Source organism: Mauremys reevesii, linkage group 6 (assembly GCF_016161935.1).
Source record: "Mauremys reevesii isolate NIE-2019 linkage group 6, ASM1616193v1, whole genome shotgun sequence".
In the NCBI taxonomy this organism is placed as follows: Eukaryota; Metazoa; Chordata; order Testudines; family Geoemydidae; genus Mauremys; species Mauremys reevesii.
In genome coordinates, this window is record NC_052628.1 from 82,615,432 (window position 1) to 82,635,579 (window position 20,148).

The 20,148-nt window shown below is 41.3% G+C and overlaps 1 long non-coding RNA gene across 4 annotated transcripts in view; it reads left to right on the forward strand.

Moving 5' to 3' along the window:
• The window catches only part of LOC120408673, a 38,941-nt gene extending 27,043 nt beyond the window's left edge, over positions 1-11,898 (forward strand). For all 4 annotated transcript variants that reach the window (XR_005600867.1, XR_005600866.1, XR_005600865.1 and 1 more), the window contains 3 exons: positions 5,215-5,298; positions 6,166-6,271; positions 11,022-11,898. This is a non-coding gene — a long non-coding RNA (uncharacterized LOC120408673). The remainder of the gene's footprint in view (positions 1-5,214; positions 5,299-6,165; positions 6,272-11,021) is intronic.
• Positions 11,899-20,148: the final 8,250 nt, after the last annotated feature.

Below are 20,148 nucleotides of genomic sequence, written 5' to 3' on the forward strand. Positions count from 1 at the left end.
AAACTGTTTTTCTGCACTTCAAGAGTATATTGTTTTCTTTCTAATTCCTGCTTCTAGAATTTCATGTTTCATTTTGTACAAAAGAGTACAATGGAAGCAACGTAGGAATCTTGGCTACTAAGAAAAAGATTATTTTCAGGTTGCAATCGGGTTTTAACCCTGTCATGCTATTCCATTGCTTTCCAGCTGACAGTTTTAAGAAACTGATTATTTAAAATTAATCTCTTTGCCTGTGAGGACAACTGAAAACACTTCTGCTGAATAAATTGTCTTATTCTGGGAACAATGTAATTAATTTCTGCTGCTATGTTGGCAATACCATAGGCAAATTACACTTTGCCCCACTGACCCTATATTTTAAAATAAGATTTTTGTGCTATTGGATCATTATATTTAGAATATAAAAGATATTCAAAATGCAATCTTTGTTTTAAACTTAGTTCTGTTACAATATCTAAAATGTGACATATGCCAATTTCTATGCAATCACCGATACAGACTTTGGTATGCTGAAATTTGTATCTGATGACCTCTCCAGGTGAGTCAGAAAAACGCATGTGAACATATTTAAAATAGTTACAAAAGTGGAATAAACAAAATGAGACCAATTTGTATTTCAGAACTGGAAATTCACCATGACAACCTACCCTATAATATAATAGAACATTACAGGCAGTGACTAAATGTTATGATATACTGACCATCTCTCCTATTAAAAATTAAAGAGTGATATATTTATCTTTTCAGATTTACAACATATAAAAAAATAGGGAAAAAATAGTGCCAAAAAAGTATATGGGTGATAGTGGACAAGAATGTGGATATCAGCTTGTACTGCAGTAAACAAACAAAAGCCAATATAATTTGTGTGCTGCATGCACCTCATGAACTAGTGAGAAAACTGACCATGTTTACTGCACTAGAATATTACCTACATTTTGGGGTGCCTCAATACCTGAAAAGAGTGGACAAAGTGGAGGAAAATCAGAAGAATGAAATGAAAATGTTTAAGAAGCTGAAAGGATTTATTAATGAGGAAAGTTTAACAGAACTAAGCATTCAAGTTTGGGTAAATGATGACTACAGGACAAATAACAACTGTCTACATGCATTTGAAGAGTGTAAACACCAAGAAAAAAGAATAACAGTTTAGTATGATTGTAGAGGTTATAAAAAAGAGTAATCAAATAAAATTAAGCAACAAAAATGGTAGCCTGAATATCAGAGAAAATTACCTAGCTTTGCAGTAGTCTCCCAAGGGAAGAGGTGGAAGTTTCATGAAGAATTTAAAGTAAATCCTACAGAGCGCTCAAGATCAAACTTCAGGGAACTTTCTGCATTGTTAAGGGGTTGGTAATCTAATAAAATCTTCTCCAGTATGATCCTCTCTTCTTCCACACTTCCAATAAAAGTATGTAAAGGTATAAGCATAAAAGAGTAGCATGGAAATAAACTTGTAGGAATGCTCCACTTTAAAGGTGACTGAATGAGGCACAAAAATTAGTATCCTCTAAAGCCATCAAAGTTCAAGTCCCCTCTCTGTAGGTTTGACCCTGTACTATTATGGGATAAGACATTCTAAGGGCAAATCCTCTAGCCAGCAAGCAACTTGAAGAACTGTGAACTGGAGAGGTCCTATAATAATGACTAACCAATAGTAGGCAAACCTAAGGATGCCATAGTCATAGCTATATCTAACTTCAAGTCTGGAGTCCGAGCAACTGCAAAGGATATCCGTACCTACGTTCGATAACATTAAAAACAGGCTCCTCTGCCTTCTCCAACAATAAGGCACTAGGATCCTCAGTGATAAATTCCTGCAGTGACATCAGAAAGACCATGTTCATCCATGCTGAAGGGGAAGTGGGGTTATGGAACTGAATATACACTAGAGCTGGTCGAAAACTAAAGTTTATTTCTCCACCAACATTTGCATTGGAACAGAATCATATTTCATCAGAAAAATTTTCAGTGTCTAGTACTGATAGTCTTGATAATTTAAAAAGTCATAAGTCCTAGCCATGGAAGATCTCATGTTCCATTCTATGAGGAGGAGGCAAGCTTAATGTAATATGTACCCAAATCACAGGGCAGAACCCAACCTACTACTGCCCTTGGGGAGGTCCCAAGCAACAACCCATTACTTTGTTCCTTCCTACACATCCCAGTGAACTAGCATCTACATCAAACATGCTGGCCAGGTTTTTAGTTTAAATTATAAAAATATATTTTCCCATTTTTGTATAACATGACATCGTAGTCTATTTCAGGCACTTGTTTGGGGCCCATTTACCATGTTGCCACTGTAATTTATAAAATTACCATAATCTACATTTATTTTATTTAATTTTCTACCTCCATATTGAATGTAAAATTGTTTTAGCAAAATTATATTAATAGCTAAGGCATCTTTTTTTTCCTTTTCCTTTTAACAACCACAAATATAAATATATCCAGACCATTTCCCCCCAAAAGGGCAATCAAATCAGTACTCCCAGAGCTACCACCATACATTAAACAGAAGTAGTATCAATGAATTTAATTTCATATCCATTTGGACAAATTGCATAATGTCATTTCTGAGGAATGTCCATATATTGTGACAAAAAGAATTTTCCAGCAATCTACACTACTTTCTTATTCCTTCTTTTTACCCGTTTTGGAAAAAAATCAAATTAATTTCACCTACCTTTTCTTTAACAAATTTCTCATCCACAAGCATAATTATTTGTCCTATGAGAGCTACAGCATTTTGTCTAAATCTGTAATATTACTTTAACGCCTGAGAATAATTTTCACTATCCATCTTTAATAAAAAATTAGCAATTGAATTTGCATTGAAGCAAACCTAGCAGTGAGGCCAAGAAGACCATTCTGTTCCTAAAGGACTGTGTACAATAATTTAGTCAAACCTGCTCAAACTGAAATGGATAAAAACACAGGCAACGAGTTATATGGGCCTGTGGTCCCTGTTCTCCACCAATATTTAGGAATGTGGACCCGGCTCCACCAATGTTTGGGCTCACTGTGCTTTGGGTGGCCCTGCGCTTCAGGGGGATATGGGGTCCAGGGCGGCCTGGGGAGTTAGCAGGGGGCCGGGTGCCAGCAGCAGCGAGAAACCCTCCGCAGCCTGCCCTGCTCCGTTCCACCCCATCGGCTCCCAGCGTTGCTCAGAGGAGGGGGCCCAAGCCAGAAAGAGGCGGGGCGGAGGCTTGGTGGAAGGGGTGAAATGGGGACAAGGAGGGGGCAAAGCAGGCGCTGAGTCACTTGCGGCTGCCAGTGCCAGGCCCCCTGCTAACCCTCCAGGCCACCCTGGACCCTACATCCCCCTGAAGCACAGGCCCCCCCAAAGCATGGATGGGATGGCTCTGGGTCCATGGCAACTGCCCCACAATTTGGGAAGCCCCGCACTTCAGGGGGACGCGGAGTCCAGGGCAGCCTGGGAGATTATCAGGGGCCTGGCGCTGGCAGCAGCGAGCGACCCAGACCCAGCCTACCCCTGCTCTGCCTCCTTCCCGCCCCCATTCCACCCCTTCCCCCAAGCCCTGCCTCTTGCTGGCTTCCACCCCCTCCCCTGAGAGACGGCTGGAGACAGTGGAGCGGAGTGGGGCAGGTTGGGGCTGGCTCGCTCACTGCTGCCGGCACCAGGCCCCTGATAATCTCCCAGGCTTCCCTGGACTCCGCGTCCCCCTGAAGCGTGGGGTCCCTGAAAGCGTGGGGACCAGGGCAGTTGCTGCGGCCCATCCTATGGACAGGATGGCTCTGCCTGGACCCCACATCCCCCTGAAGTGCGGGGCTTCCCAAAGTGTGGGGCAGTTGTCCCAGTCTGTCCTATGGATGGGATGGCTGTGCTTGGACCCTGGGCACCACCAAAAATTATATAAACCTGGCAGCCATGGATACAAAGTTCTTAACTAAGAACACACAAAGAAAAAAGTACCTTCTGTGAAATATATTCATATATAAGCAGAGAGAATCTGCTCTGGACAATATAGAGATTCATAGCTCTTGAGTGGGTGAACTCTGACACGTTTCTTTTTTCCTTTGGACTATCTTCACATAATGAGCACTACATTTTTTAAACTGAGTTTCTTATTGCTGTCACTACCAGCTGAAATCCATTTATCCACGTGACAGATACAGTATAGCATGGTGCAAACTTCATGGTGTCTTGTCAGTATGCCTCACTCCGGACCCGGATAAAACACCTTTAAGGCTATGTCTACACTTACAGCGGTCTGTAGAGTACATATGCCCCTACCTCTGCCCCATCCCACATGGGTATAAATAGCAGTGTAGACTGTGAGGCATTGCTTAGGCGAGCAGAGTAAAGACACGCCAGAACCATAGGCTATGTACCCTACTCAGCTCTCTATATGCTCAAGCAGAGTGCCTCCCACATTTACACTGCTATGCAGAGGCTGATTACAGGTTTGTGGGGCCCTGGGCCAAAGCAAGTGGGGGGTCTCTCTCTACCTCTTTGCCCTGCAGTCCTCCTGCCCACTCCCACCCCACTCCTGCCAGGGAGCAGGGTTGCCCATTTTTCAAGGGGCCCTCCAATTGGCCAGGGCCCCTGGCCACAGGCCCCCTTGGCCCAGTGGCTGATCTGCTGCTGCTGCTATATTTATCAGCATAGTATCCTGCTGCAGCCCTACTACCAAATCCTTTCCCCGTTGCCTCCCTCCTGCCAAAGACTTTCACTGCCACTTGTAGCTATACACTGCAGTGTGGATGCAGCCTGCTTTTCACAGCAGCATGTAGCTACTCGTACCCTACACTCTGCCACCACCATAGACAAGGCCCATGTTAAGAGACTCTGGTTTCATAACCAGTAGTTGTGTGTTCTGGCTTTTGTTACTTAAAGACAAGACAACTTAAACTAACATTCCATTTAAATCAATGTTTGCATTTTATAGAAAACTATGTGAAACTAATCCATTCAAAAGTAAATAAAATAATGGACTTTAAATAAATGTTTAGTTGTCCGTTGACTTTCTAAAATATGATACAAAGAATCCTGTGGCACCTTATAGACTAACAGACGTTTTGCAGCATGAGCTTTCATGGGTGAATACGAAGTGGGTATTCACCCACGAAAGCTCATGCTGCAAAACGTCTGTTAGTCTATAAGGTGCCACAGGATTCTTTGCTGCTTCTACAGAACCAGACTAACACGGCTACCCCTCTGATACTAAAATATGTTGTTGTTTTTAGGTACCCGATCATCTTCACAAGCCCAGAGAAGTACGTTAGAAGGAGGAAAAATGACCTACAAAAGGCACAGTCTTGGGTAGCCAGGTAATGCAATAATACAGAGCACACTCAAACAGAAATAAAGAACAGTCCTGAGAAGGACCTTCCAGAGTCTTTAATGCAGCAATGAGTTGGCAAAATGTTAAGCAGATGGGGAGATGGAAATTAAATCACACATACAAGGGTCTTGTTGCACAGTAGCAGTGTGCAACTGACCAGAGTCATATATAGAGCTCATTAGCCTGGGCAGATGACAGCTGAGGTTCATATGACTGCCTGTGAAGCTGCTTACTCCCATCTCCTGTTAGACAAAGGGTTAGGAGACAGTTAGTGCACCAGTGATCGACTGATTGCCTCTTGGCCTGGGGAAGGTGGAGGTAGGCGGTAAGGATCATTCAGCACCTGGGCCTTAGACGGAAAGCTGAGGGATCTTGAGTGGTGGGGGAAAGAAGATAGGACTCTCCTATGGAGATAAACTGACAGTGAGCAGGCTGGATCATGTGGGGAATAGTTCAGCAGAAAAAGGAGGAACTGGGAGGATCTATGGAGAATCCAGAGACCTGAGAATCAAAGGGAGACTGTTTAAGCACAAGTCATGGGGAAGCAGCCCAAGGGAGCTTGAAGTTAGTAACTGGCTCAAGAAAACATTGCATGTCTGAAGAAGCAGATATAGCTGCTTAATACAGGTTCTTATGCTGGAACCCAGAGTAGAGGGTGGGCCTGGATTCTCTACCAGCCCTGGAGGAAGGGGCATGCAAGCCCAGTGGAAAGAACACTGACCCCAAAGGATGGGCTGAGGAATAGCCCAAGTGGGGGGTTGAAGTCTCTTTTGTGTTTGGATGTTTTGTGAATTTTCAAGTTGGACCTTTTTGTTATCCCAGAAGGGGACTGAACTTTATGTGACTGTTACAGAACTGAGCCATGGAAGACCTGGTGGGAGGCAGACTGCCTGCAGGAGTTGTTGGAAACAAGGACCCCTTGCAGCATTGCACCCTGACAAAATAGGGCACTACAGTTTGTGAGTACACTATCCTGAAAGCAATTTCTGTTAGGCAATACTGCTGAATTGGGTAAGCCCAAGAAAACCTTTTCCTATAGAAATTATAGGCATCACAGTAAACTAAAATCTTACGCTCTGCAAAGCATCTTCACGCTGCTTCTGGTACCTTTAATTTGCACCTTCTTCAATTCTGTGATACACGTGCATTGTCAAAGGGAGCTTGCAGCACTGCCTTGGCTTATGTAGCCACACACCAACATTTTTCATACTCCTTTTTTGGGTGGTCCATGGCATTGCTGTGCGGCTACTATGCACAGCGATGCCATGGACCACCCAAAAAAGGAGTATGAAAAATGTTGGTGTGTTGGTTTGGGGCTGCAGTGGGCTTTCCTTCTGGGCAGCATACTAGCACACAGCTCCCTTTTGGGGCAGCTGACATTTTTTATACCATTTTTGACCTACTGTGTACCATCTACTCCAGGGAAAAGCCATAAGTTTAAAGTATCTGAAAAAAAGAAAATGAACTTCCTGAAGCAGAAGCTGTCACTTCTGTTTAATTAAAACAGGAATGTTTGTAGGGCTTGTTGGTGAACAGTTTTCCAAGGGCTTGTTGTTCTCTCAAGTTTCTGCCCTTGTCTTTATTATCACTCTTCTTTTCTGATACCATAGGTACTGCAGGTTCAGAGTCCTCAGGCACTGTTTTCTTCATAACACTCAGTGATCTAGATACAGATGAAACGATACTTTTAAAGGTGTAAAGATAACTTTTAAAGGTCAAGAATGAAGGGATGAAGTGTGTGTGGAGGGGCGAAATGTTTCTAGATCATATAAAGAAATATTTTAAATTAATTTGTCATCATCCATCTCTTATTTTTGAAATAAGAAAAATCACTTTCTAGATTTACAGTTTTTTATATATAGTGAAACAAACAGATAGCAAAGGGCTTATTTGATAGCTAGAAATAAAATGACAATATCAGCTGGTTAAACTGGTAGCTGCAAACCAGCTGACTCATTTCTTATGGCAGAAGTGCAAAATACAAACAGCTTTTTGAAGCTTTTAATTTAATCCTGGTTTGACAACCGTGGAGACCAAAATCATCCATCAAACAAACAGCTATGGCTTGGGAAGCTGCTGTATAATATGCACCATGAAGCTTCACCTATGTAGTTACAATGGTCACCATTACCTTTTGCATCTGTTGCAGTTACTAAATTATGGTGTCCTTGGTACTGTCGCTTTTTTTTTTCTTATACATAGAACAGGAAATAAAAGGTCACTCTATGGAACTTATTGATACATATTGGCTTTTTTAATGAAAGCCCATTAGAACTATCTGGGTCACCTATATCTACGCTCATAGCGGCATGTAGAGCACCTATATTGCACACACCCCTAGCATGGATATAAATAGCAGCATAGACTGCTTAGGCAAGTAAAAACAACCCAGAACCACAGGGTACGCACAGGTCACTTGCTGGAGGATTCTCTGCACCTTGAGGTCTTTAAACCACGATTTGAGGACTTCAATAACTCAGACAAAGGTTAGGGGTTTGTTACAGGAGTGGGTGGGTGAGATTCTGTGGCCTGCATTGTGCAGGAGGTCAGACTAGATGACCATAATGGTCCCTTCTGAACTTGAGTCTATGAATACACCAGAGGTTCTCAAACTGGGAGGTGTGTCCCCTGGGAAGGGATGGAATGTATTCTGGGTGTGTGAGAGAAGCTTTGTGGCGGGGGAGAAACTTACTGCACACATTCAGAGCTGGGTGGCTGGAGAGCGGTGGCTGCTAGCCAGGAACCCAGCTCTAAAAGCAGTGCCACTGCCAGCAGCAGTGCAGAAGTAAGGGTGGCATGGTATGGCATTGTTGCCCTTACTTCTGCAATGCTGCTGGAGGCGGTGATGCCTTCAAAACTGGGCAGCCAGAGAGCGGCAGCTGCTGGGCAGGCACCCAGGTTGGGGTGGGGAAAATTACTACAGACACAAAGAAGTGGGGAGTGAGTACACAGCCGACCATACCAGCAGGGAGCAGCTTCCCCAGGCCGACAATTTAAAAGGGCCCTGGGCTCCCGGCAGCAGCTGGAGCTCCTGGCCCTTTAAATCACCACCAGAACCCCAGGGCTCCTAGCCGCTACCACTACCCCAGAGCTCCAGCAGCGGGGCTCTGGTGTCAATTTAAAGGGCCCCGTGCTCTGGCTGCTGCTGGGAGCTCAGGGCACTTTTAAATTGCCGGCCTGGGGAAGCTGCCCCCGGGATAGTGGCGGTGGCCGGGAGCCCAGTGGTGATTTAAAAGGGCCCTGGGCTCCCAGGAGCGGCCAGAGCCCCAGGACCTTTAAATCACTGCCACAGCCCCAGAGCTCCTAGCCGCTGCTACCACTACCCCGGGGCTCAGGCTGTGATTTAAAGGGCCTGGTACTCTGGCTGCCACGGCCATTACCATGGGGATCTGGTGGTGATTTAAAGGGCCTGGGACTCCCAGCCACCACTACCACTACCAGAGCCCCAGGGTAGCAGCAGCGGCTGGGAGCCTTTGGGCTCCAGTGGTGATTCAAAGGGCCCAGAGATTTAAAGGCCCTGCCCCTTCCGCCTGAGGCCCCACCCCCCACCTTGCTCAGGACCCTGGCCCTGCATACAGGTAAGTCATAGACTATCAGGGTTGGAAGGGACCTCAGGAGGTCATCTAGTCCAACCACCTGATCAACGCAGGACCGATCCCCAACTAAATCCCCAAATGGTCCCCTCAAGGGTTGAACTCACAACCCTGGGTTTAGCAGGTCAATGCTCAAACCACTGAGCTATCCTTCCCCTCTATCCCTTAAGTTACTTTCACCCCTGGCTAAGCTCAATGAAAGCTAAGGAGTTTCCATACTCCATTACTGGTGGAAGCAACATGGTCCACTGGGCAGGACACCACAGTGGGAGTAATGAATCCAGATTCTCTTCCTGGCTCTTTCATTAACTCAGTGTGTGACACTGGGTGAGTTACTTCACCCGCCCAAGTCTCAGCTTCTCCATCTGTAAAATGGAGATAATACCTCCTTATTTTTGTACAATACTTTGAGATTCATTGATGAAGAATGTACACAAATGCTAAGTATTGTTATTACTATTTTTCTTGAATAATCCACTCCATCCCCCTTCAAGAAGAAAACTCAATATGTAACTTCTGGTTTCATAGCAAGAAACTGGCTGACCAGAATTGTCCAAGCTCTCAACCCTGAAAGTAGAACCATGTAAGCAGATCTATCCATCTATACAGTTTTCCTTGAAGGACCGGGTTCTGAAGAGTACTCTACAACATTGATTTTTAATATTGTATCTAAATTCTGTTATTTTTGCAGAGGTTTAAAATAGCAAAGATTCAAAACAACTTCTGGTTCATTCAAAAATACAGCATTTCCTTTCCTTTCTAAAGCAACATTTGGGTAAAGTCACTGGGGTGTCTATTTTATGCCTTCAGTGGCTTCCCAGAACACTCATACAGGTGGCTCTCAGATGTGAATATTAATTACAAGGGGCAAATTTTCTATCCAAAGGCCAATTTCTCTTGACCTCTAAAAATAAGCTGTTCTGTTGACAAAACTACTACTGCTTCTGTCAGTATAAACTAGGGGAAGAAGGGTCTTAAAAGATAAGGGACTGTTTTCACAACAATTTTAAAAACAGATTAACTCCAACGATAGTAACTTTTAGGAAGAGATAGCATAGCAGTGCATTTTAGGAATAAAGACTGTTAGCTAGTCAAATGCTAACTATATATTTTCTCAACACTTTCAATTTCATGAATTCCTTTAAAAATTAGATATATGAACATTTAAAAATGAATGCTCCGTATCATACACAAATCATGCCATGGACTCATGTGGATGGCAATATAAAAAATGCTAATGCTATAAGGCAAAAGAAGACTTCCAACTGCCTTTTAAATCTTCTGTTTGTATTATTTTACACCTCCAGGCATGCCTAAATATTCAGTTATTCATTATGTTATGTTCAGTCTCTTGCATCCATCCAATCCCTCCTCTACCTACATATGTGGATTTTTATTATTTGAGAATAAAAAGCCCTTGTCTGTTTCTTCATGCCATAAGCCTAGTGATGCTGGTTGGCTTTTGAATATTTATTTTAAAGGACAGACAGACCTATCAAGTTCATTTCTATAGGCCTCCCATCTGTAAAATAACATGCTATTATTTATTTCTCAAGAACTGTGCACTATTCTAAGCTTATTGTATACTTCATGAATGAATATATTTTCCTAGCCCACAGTTATAGACAATTAAATTAATTCAAAATTAAATTCATGCTGTCTTCCTATGCACTTTACACTCAGACATCAGTAATTGCTCCAAATGTAATTGCTTAGATTCAAATTTTAGATAGTTAAAAAGACAAACTGTATATTGTTTAACCATGTAGTCATTTTAAAAGAATGCTTTACTAATTTCATTATTAATAAGGAAGATATGATAAATTGGCTAATAATAAGTACCAGGAGTGCCAGTTGCAGTTACATATTAATTTGAAAAATTGATTATCATGTAACTACTTTTGTTGTTTTTGCAAATTGCCACTTAAGGGAAACCATCAATGCATTCACCCTCTATTTTCTCTGCAGACACAGAAGTCTAAATCCTATCTAGGTTTATATAGAAAGGATGGGCCAGTGTGAATAGAAATTTGATACCAATATTTCTTTCAGGCCAATTAAGCTAATTCCTTCCTAATTAATTCAGGATAATGCTGTTGTTTGCTCTATTTTATAGTGTAAACTCTGGGTCCAGAGGAGCATACTTTAAAGCTGAGCAATTGGTGGAAATAGCAGCCAAGAGCATGAATACATGATGTCCAGCCCGAGTGTCTTAATTTATGCTCCAAAAGAAATCCAAGCCAATTGACAAGGCAACAAGTGCAAGAAATTGTAAACTGAGACAGAAAAATAGAAAAAATAGAAAAATCTGAGAAAAAAGTCTCTGAAATACATTTACAGCATGTGTTCTTTTTGTGCACTTCAATGTGTTTGGACATTGAAAATAGACAGTTTCTCTTCTGTTTATACTCAGAGCAAAATCCTACAATGATATTAAGGAAATTGCATGAGATGGAGGATAGGATTGAATTGAAAAGTCAGAAAATTGTTTGGGGTCAAATTTTGTATTGATTTGGAGGGTTTTTTTTTTACTTTAATAAAATTGAAGGAAATTTCTAAATTAATTTGTTTTGAATTGAAAAATCAGTGTTTTGTCTCAAATATTGAAATGAATTTTTTTTTAACTGAAACAATTGGTGAAGTAACATGAATTTGCAAAATGTTTGTCAACATGAATCTTTTTGTTGTTGTTTGCCAAGCTTTAGCACCAAATCTTCACTAGTGAACATTATTTTGTTTGCTGATCTCCGGGTCCTTTTTCAGAACAATTTTTGGCACATCTGTAACCAACCCTTGTGTAATGATGTCACAAACTGTTACTATGTGATTTATCAATTTTTGGAAGTTTCCTTTGCAATATGAGTGCTGAACTCTTTCAACCAGAAATATGGCAGACTTAAACTCAGTTGAAATTGACAACATACCTGAATTTTAGCAAAAAGTGTTTTACTCCTGTACATGATTGACTCAATTTTTATAAAAGGTTAACCTCAGAAGGTCTCTCAGACATGTTTTATTCTGCTACTAATCACTATACTAAACTACTACTTTGTTCATTTCACGGTAGAAAATGTTGCTCTGAAATGAACTATTTTCATCTATGCATACACCACTGTATAGAAACATACGGTCACATTCTAAACTCTCAATTGTGTAAATCCAGACTAATTCCATTGCAGTCACTGCCATATAATCTAGATATGTACAGTTGTGAGAGTAGAATTGATCTTCTCTACATTTGAGTCTGCAGGGTGATAATTCATTAGCTGCTTAATAAGCATGAGTGCAAAAGCCTTAATGTATGTTTAGTGCTTATTGTCATCTTGCTTCTACTAGTCTAATTTGGGAAGAAGTTAAATTCAGATCATCTTTCAAATCAATTTTGGCTGCCTAAATATGTAGACATAAAATCTTCTAGAATCATATTTAGACTATAGTGTACTGCAAAACCAAAGCTGGAAAAATAGTGAGATATGCTGCCACTGATATCTACAGGAACTCTATTTATTTATTAATAGCAGGAGTCAATTAAAAGAAAGATACAAAGGCTCAGATTCACAAAGGTACTTAGTGTGACCAGATGTCCCAATTTTATAGGGACAGTCCCGATTTTTGGGTCTTTTTCTTATATAGGCTCCTATTATCCTCCTCCCCCTGTCCCAATTTTTCACACTTACTGTCTGGTCACCCTAAAGGTACTTAAGTTGCCTAAACCACAGATTTAGGCAACTAAATCCAGTTTTAGGCTCTGCGGCAATCCACAAAACTCCCCCTAACCTTGTAGTTACCCAAACTCACTTGGCACTTAATTTTTCAGGGTAAAAGTTCCTTGGGTGCCTAAAAGTTCCCTGGGTTTCTACCTCTGGGCATATGCACTGCTGCCTCACTCTAGGTGTCCAGATGCCTATCTACCACCTAAGTCCCAGAATGATCCACAAACTGGGGGAAGCCAGGAGTCTGGCCACCTCTCTCATGTACGGAACCTGATCTAATAGGCTGCCTCAGATTACATCTACAGGATCAGGACCCATTCAAAATCTGGCCGGCAGAGGAGATGATGATGGCTAACTTTTATCTTAGTCTTTAAAGTACTCACCTAGGATGTAGGAGACCTTGATTCAATTCCCCCTCAGGCAGAGAGGGAGAAAAGCGTGGGAGATCCGTGTTTAAATCCTCTCAGAAGGGTGATAATTCCCGCCAGACATGCCAAACCTGTGGGAAAAAATGCAGAAATTGGGCTTGTTTTTGGCTTACTTGGCTTGTGAGTTGCTTGTTGACTAGTTTTTGGCTTGTAGCTTGTTGCTTGTTTGGCTTATGGCGCCTTTTTTTTGGTTGGCTCCCAGCAAGCAGGGCCAAGGTGGCAGGGGGCAAGCAGGGACAAGGGGCAAGCAAGGGTGGGAGAGAGTCAAGGGTGCACAGTGGGCCCACCACAGTCCCAGACTGCACGTCAGGGGGTTCTAGTCACATATATAGTGTTGGGATTCTTAGGGCTTGGCTTGTTTTGGCATTGTTTTGAAATGGGATTAGCTTGATTTTTGGCTTATTGTGGAAGTCGGGGTGCTTATTTACCACGTGAAAGTTGGCAACTGTGGTTCCCACCTGTGTTTAACAAGCTGAGATTGGGTGTCTTCCACAAGCCTGGACTTCGTTCCCCAACTCTGTGGGAGCGGGGCTTAGACACACTTCTCATTGGCATCTTTCAGTGGCTAATTTAGGCAGCTCCCTGCCTATTGTGCTGGCTTTTGTGGATTCCATTTTTAAGCACTTCTCTCACCATACATTATATAGGAAGCCTAGGTGCCTAATTCAGGCTTTGTAGATGTCAGTATTCCAGTGATTTTTCTAGGCACTTAAGCATTTAGGTGTTGTGAAGTTAAGTCAACTCAACCTCAATGGTCTTATATGGACCTAAATCCCTCTGTTAGTCAAGCCCAGACAGCCATTTCCAATCATGTCATTACTCTGAGTGTCTGATTCTGATTTTTATGTTCTTGTCTGGAGAGTGGAATTTAGAGAAAACATGAAGAGGTGAGAGTCAGAGCATGAATTAAGAAACTCAATTAACTTTGCTTACTTGAAGTTCCTACATTACCAGGGGTGTCTCTAGGATTTGCGCTGCCCCAGGCACGGCGACACGCCGCGGGGGGCGCTCTTGCGGTCGCCGGTCCCACGGCTCCGGTGGACCTCCCGCAGACGTGCCTGCGGAGGGTTCGCTGGTCTCGCAGCTCCGGTGGACCTCCCGCAGGCATGCCTGCGGATGCTCCACCGAAGTCGTGGGACCAGCGGACCCTCTGCAGGCACGTCTGCGGGAGGTCCACCAGAACCGCGGGACCAGCGGATCCTCCGCTGGAGCCAGCCCTGTACATTACACACACCTTTCCTTTCCTTTGAACCAACACTGATCAGCATCCAAAGGGTGTATTCGGATTACTTGAAACTGACCTAGAGCATTTTTCTAATAATCATTGATTGCCGGTATGTTCTCCCCCCCCGAACCTTAAAATTGTCTATTGACTATAATTGTACTTACAAGCATTACACATGGCAAATTTTATACATGTATACAGAAAACTTCCTTTCTAGACAGGTTTTCAGGAGTTCATTCAACTGTAACTATGGATTCCCGCATAATCACCACATCTTTTAAAAAAGGGCACTTGGAATTTTAAAAGTGAGGTTCCCTTATCTTGAGACATCTGCTAGCTCAGCAAGGCTCCCTCTGAAGTCTAACCTCTTCTTAGCATAATGCAGCAATTAAATATGTATTACTTTTAGATGGGGTATGTGGTTAATTTGTTATTTCAATCTCAAAATCACACAGAACTAAAAGATTTAAATTATGTTCTGACTCCTGGAAGACCTCCAGGGAAGTAAGCAACGAAGTAATATGAGTAAATAAACACACCAAATGAATTCCTAAGTTATTTGAAAAAGAAACATTTAAAAGTTGGGGGGGTTGTGTTTTGTTTTTTCTGTTGCTTTTCTTTTAGATTTATAGTCTAGGGCCTGGTCTACACTTGGTGGGGGGGGGCACTATTTAAGTTATGCAACTTAGTTACATGAATAATGTAGCTAAAGTAGACGTATTTAGATCGACTTACCGTGGACAAGAGAATCAGATCCCTCAAGCATTCCTCATTTTAATTCCCAAGTTACCTATGTTAAATGTGGTGTTAGCTCACTTCTATTGTTGAAAAACGTTTATCAGAAATAAAGAGTCATTAAACTGAGGCTAAAGGACAAAAATTGTTTATATAAAATATACAACATGTGTGTCATCTTCATTTTGGGTCTTTGTCATCTATTGTGTTATATATTGGAACCTTGGCCAATTGAGAGGTATGAAGAATATTCAATAGTAGGCATTAGGCCAGAATTTTTAAAAATACTCAAAAGTAGGCACATTGGCTAGGCATCAAATGTTGGGTGCCATTGATATTTATAGGAATTTTCACGGGAGAAAAAATTGATTCAACTCTGCTTAGAAAAACTTGCCTATGTTTTTGTGGGCACTTCCCTGAATTCCTAGGAGCTCAAAAGAGTTTAAGGCCACCTAAAGATATTTAGGCACCTATAAACTCAAATAGATGCCTAGTGGGATTTTCAAAAGCTCACTAGACATTTAAATACCTTCTGAAAATCTGGTCCTTATTCCCTATGCAAAATAGGGGTTTTCAAAAAGGCATTAGTCATGCCCACACTAGTATTACTGTGGAGCCTCTAGTTTGCCACATGGGAAAGAGTTAGTGAACTAAGGCAGTTTCTGGAAACAATCAAATATTAAACTGTCCTTTTGACCTTCTTTACACTTGCGGTTGTGCGTAGCGTATGCGTAGCTACAAACCGCAGTGAAAGGCAGGCTATGTCTGAACTCACTGCAGTACATAGCTACGTGTGGCAGTGAAAGACTCTAGCAGTGGAAGGCAATGGGGAACTGCCACTGCTGGAGCTTTTCCCTGAAGCAGGGAAAGGCTCCAGCAGTGGGACCCTACACAGCTAAAAACAGCAGTGTAGACATGGGAGTCACTGCTTGGGCAATAGAGAGCTGTGGAGGGTATTTCCTAAGGTTCAACCGTGTAGGGCACTCTACTGACCTAAGCCGCTGCTATTTATATTGTGTCATCTGGGCATGCAGTGTCTGTTCTCTACATGCTGCCGTAAGTGTAGACCTACCCTTAGTCCTCAACTAAGCTGCTAAATCTATAGGTTGTAGCCTGATCAATTCTTACAATTATAAAATTATTTATTGGGGTGCAACATGCACTTTTCAAAAATAACAGATTATTTTCAGGCATCTACTTAGAGTTAATTAAGAAGATGAAACTGATGAAGTACACACACAGAAACTCAGCGTTAGTTAATACAGACAAATAATTGAAGTCATAGGAAAAAAACAAAATACATAAATATAAAAATAAGATAAATACAGTAAAGTAGTTTCCTGCATTGTTCATACTTGCAATTCCATCCATACATCCAGGACCATATCTGATAAGGATTCAGACTCTGCCCATGTGTGGTACTCCATCTCCAGCTAACCATAGTTAATCTTCTGACCCCTGACACAAGCCATTTCTGTCAATTAAAGTCTCAATAGTTTTAATACGTCAATGCAGTTAGCTCCATGGTTACCTTATTGCAAAAGTACCTAAGATGCTACTCTATTTCCATTTGTGGTTTACCTATTTATCACACAATGCATTACTAAACTATCACAAGATACACATCGCTAAATTTTATAACCTTAGGTCAAGCTCATAATATTCACGTTAACATACTTATGCCAACTCCTACTGGATCTCACACTGAGCCCTTAATGCTTAATACTTAAACCCTATAACCTATTTTCATACATATATTTTGGTTCTTCTACTTTCTATTACAGTTTCACTAACTTTCTTTATTATGTCTATATGCATGTATAACAAATAGCTTACATTTTATCGAAAACCATATACCATCTAAGATCAAGTCGGGGTCATTGGTCAACAACGTGGTATTATTTATTCTTTATATTGCAGTCACACCTAGAGACCTCAATCAGTATCTGGGCCCCATAGTACTAGGTGATGTCTGAACACGTAAGAAGACATAATCCCTGCCCAAATAGCAGCTAAGGGATATATTGTGGCCAGGCTTGTGCTGATGTGTAGGGAGACAAGGAAGCATAAGGCTCTCCCTTATATCTTTCGGCAGGCTGCCTATACCATGGATAGCAGCAGAAGGGGATACAGACTCCACAGAGCCACTACATCACTCCCACCATACATGTGGGCAGGACAGGTTGGGGACTGAGTGGAGCCTTGGCACCTTTCACAATATGCTAGCCAGTGTCACTAAGATGGCACTCTGGGGGATGTGTGCTGTTCCAGTTATAGGCCTGAGCCAGGGTACTTCCCCCTCCAAGGAAACACATGAGGCAAAAAGTGACTTGCAGTCACTTTCTACTTTTCACTGGGGGCAGCACAGCAAGTCCATCCATCTTGTTTGAGTCTTGTGGCAAAGCCACAATTTAACTGTAAGTAGACAAGACAGACAAACATACCTCAACTTTCAAACTTGTTAATGTGTAACACAAGCTATTGAAACATGTGACAAAGGTCCGAAACGTAGAACACCCGAGTTTTGTAGCACATTATGCCATAAGTGATTGATTATAATGGTTTTAATTTTTACAAAGTGTTTTTAAGGAAGTTTTTCTCATTTTGTGAGTCAAACCAGTTTCTCAACCCATAACAGATTAAAGGGAAACAGTCAGGGGGCCTATCCCTGAGCACACAGGGTTCTTGGACATCCATAAAGTTCCCTTTGAAAATTGTGCAGTAGACTAGCCCATATAAGACCATTTAGGTCCTTGAATTGTTTAGAAACTTCTGGTCTTTGATTTCTATATATCCTTGGGACTATGCTGGAACTTTGGGGAAATTCAGATTCAGATCCCTATTCATCCACATGACTCAGGCTTGTATCTATCATTGGACAAACTAGAACACCAAATCCAAACAAACTCAGACTCAAGCAGAAGTTCGCATTTGCATTTTAATCCATCACTGTGGTTTGGGCACATTGTCAATTTCTTGTACTTCATTAAATTAGAAAAATAGTATACACATTAATACTACAAAACACCAGGGAACAAACACTGGGTCCTTTTGTACATTGAAGTTAATGTTTTTTTCATAAGCTCACAGGTAGGATTGTAAATTGTTTTTTAGTCTTCACATGCCATAATAATGAACATATTTCACGTCTCACTCCTGTCTCAAAATTAACTAGTTCTCTTACTGCTTTAACTTCATTACCTAAAAAGAACCTTTTAAAACATTTAGCACATAATAAGTTTATTTTAGTAATACAAATAAATCATTAAAATACCCCTTGTTCTGCAGGAAAGGAATGTCTTTTCTATATTTTAGTTTACTAGAATTCGGTTCACCCAGCAGGGCAGGAAGTATCCCAATTTCCAATCTTGAAGACTATGTTTGTTTATGCTTTCTTCAGTGCTAGTTCATTGAAATGTTTCTGTTATTAGTCAATGAATCATCATCACCATTTCCTGAGCTTTCATTTCTTTTCCTACCACTTGCTGTTTCATTAATATTAAACAGCTTGTCCCTGACAGACTGCCATCAACCTCATTTTGAGCAATTTCTTTTTCACATGGATCATCCTGATTTGCAGCCCTCTAAAAAGAGACCTCTTCAGAGGTGACATTTGGTAAAGATATGCTTTCATTACAGTCGTCATTTTCCAAGTCAAATTATGATAGACTAGTCTCAGTGCTACAGCTGGTTTTCTAATAGCCCCCAAATAGTTTATTTGATGAATTTTGATACTTTTCTAATAAATTATTCAACTAGTATTTTTTTCCCCATTACTTGTCCAGCTCTACTAAGTTGTCAGTTTTTCCTCTCTGCTTTTCATTAGCTATTGCAACTGGACTGATTTATATGTGCTTTCACTCATCTGAATAACTAAATAGATGTCACATATTTTGAATTAAATAAGAACATGTTTTATTTACAAATAGGCCCATTTGGCTGGATTTCATTCTTATAAATTGCTGAAAGTTAATTTACCACCTTTATTTAAATACACTAATATGATTCAATGTGTATTCTTGATTCTGCAATGAGATCCACAAAGATCCTCAAACCTATGCAAAAACCCCACTGAAGTCAAGGGGGCTCGACATGGGCACAATGGTCTGCCCACACAACACTCATTGCAGGATTGTTCCCTTATTGCTTTCAGATGACATTTTGCTCTCTGATGCCCTAAGAGTTTGTCTACATGGTGAGTTACCGTGTGGCAAGCCATGGTGTGACTCTACAGCACATGAAGTTACTGTGTGCAGTAGCCTCCTGTTGTGGACATTACTACAACATTGTGAAGTTCCTAGAGTGCAGCTTGTTGTTACTACACTGTCAATTAAGCCGCTCTCCAGGACTTTCACTGTGCTGCAGCAGTCACATGGGAAGTGATTGTGCGGCAAGCTGTTGTGCTATAGATTCACAACCTGGCTTGCCACGCAGTAACTCACCACGTAAATAATCCTTAAGTGATGTGCACTCTGAATGAAGTCAATTGGCGCCACATGTACATGTCTTGTGCAGAATTTTACCTTTTGTACCATATTTTCTAAAGGTTCTCTACATTTTTACATATGACCGTTTTGTGGAAACAAATGACTTTCACATGAAGTTTTAAGGCACTATCATTTGCATGTGAATGATAAAATGCACATGCATCACTATAATCTCCATTTGTGCTCAGCGTGTGTACTATTTGCACACAGACGTGTGGTTTTGCATTGGCAAACGTTGTCATTTATGTGCAACAGCAGAAACGATTGCACTCAAAAACCAATTATTCAGTTAAAAATGGTCCAAAGCATGAGAACTGTCAGTCTTCCGCATGGGATCCCACAGCAATTTTTCTTTGATGTGTTTGCATACCATAGTTCTCATTAATCTTAATGAGATATAGATGTCCATCAATCAATTATAGAAGGGGTTCAAAGTAGAAGCAACTATTGACGCATCAGGAGTTCAGATTGACTTTCTTGGTTTCCTCAATAGCAATTTACAGCATGTTGACATATTTTCTCTTTTATACCAGCAATTTTTAAATTTTGCCTTATCTGTCATTGTTTCCCATGACATTCATCTTTCTGGCATGAATTGACAATTCTTTTTTTCTCTTTTTGTATAGATTTACTTTCAAAGGAAGCTCCTCAGTTA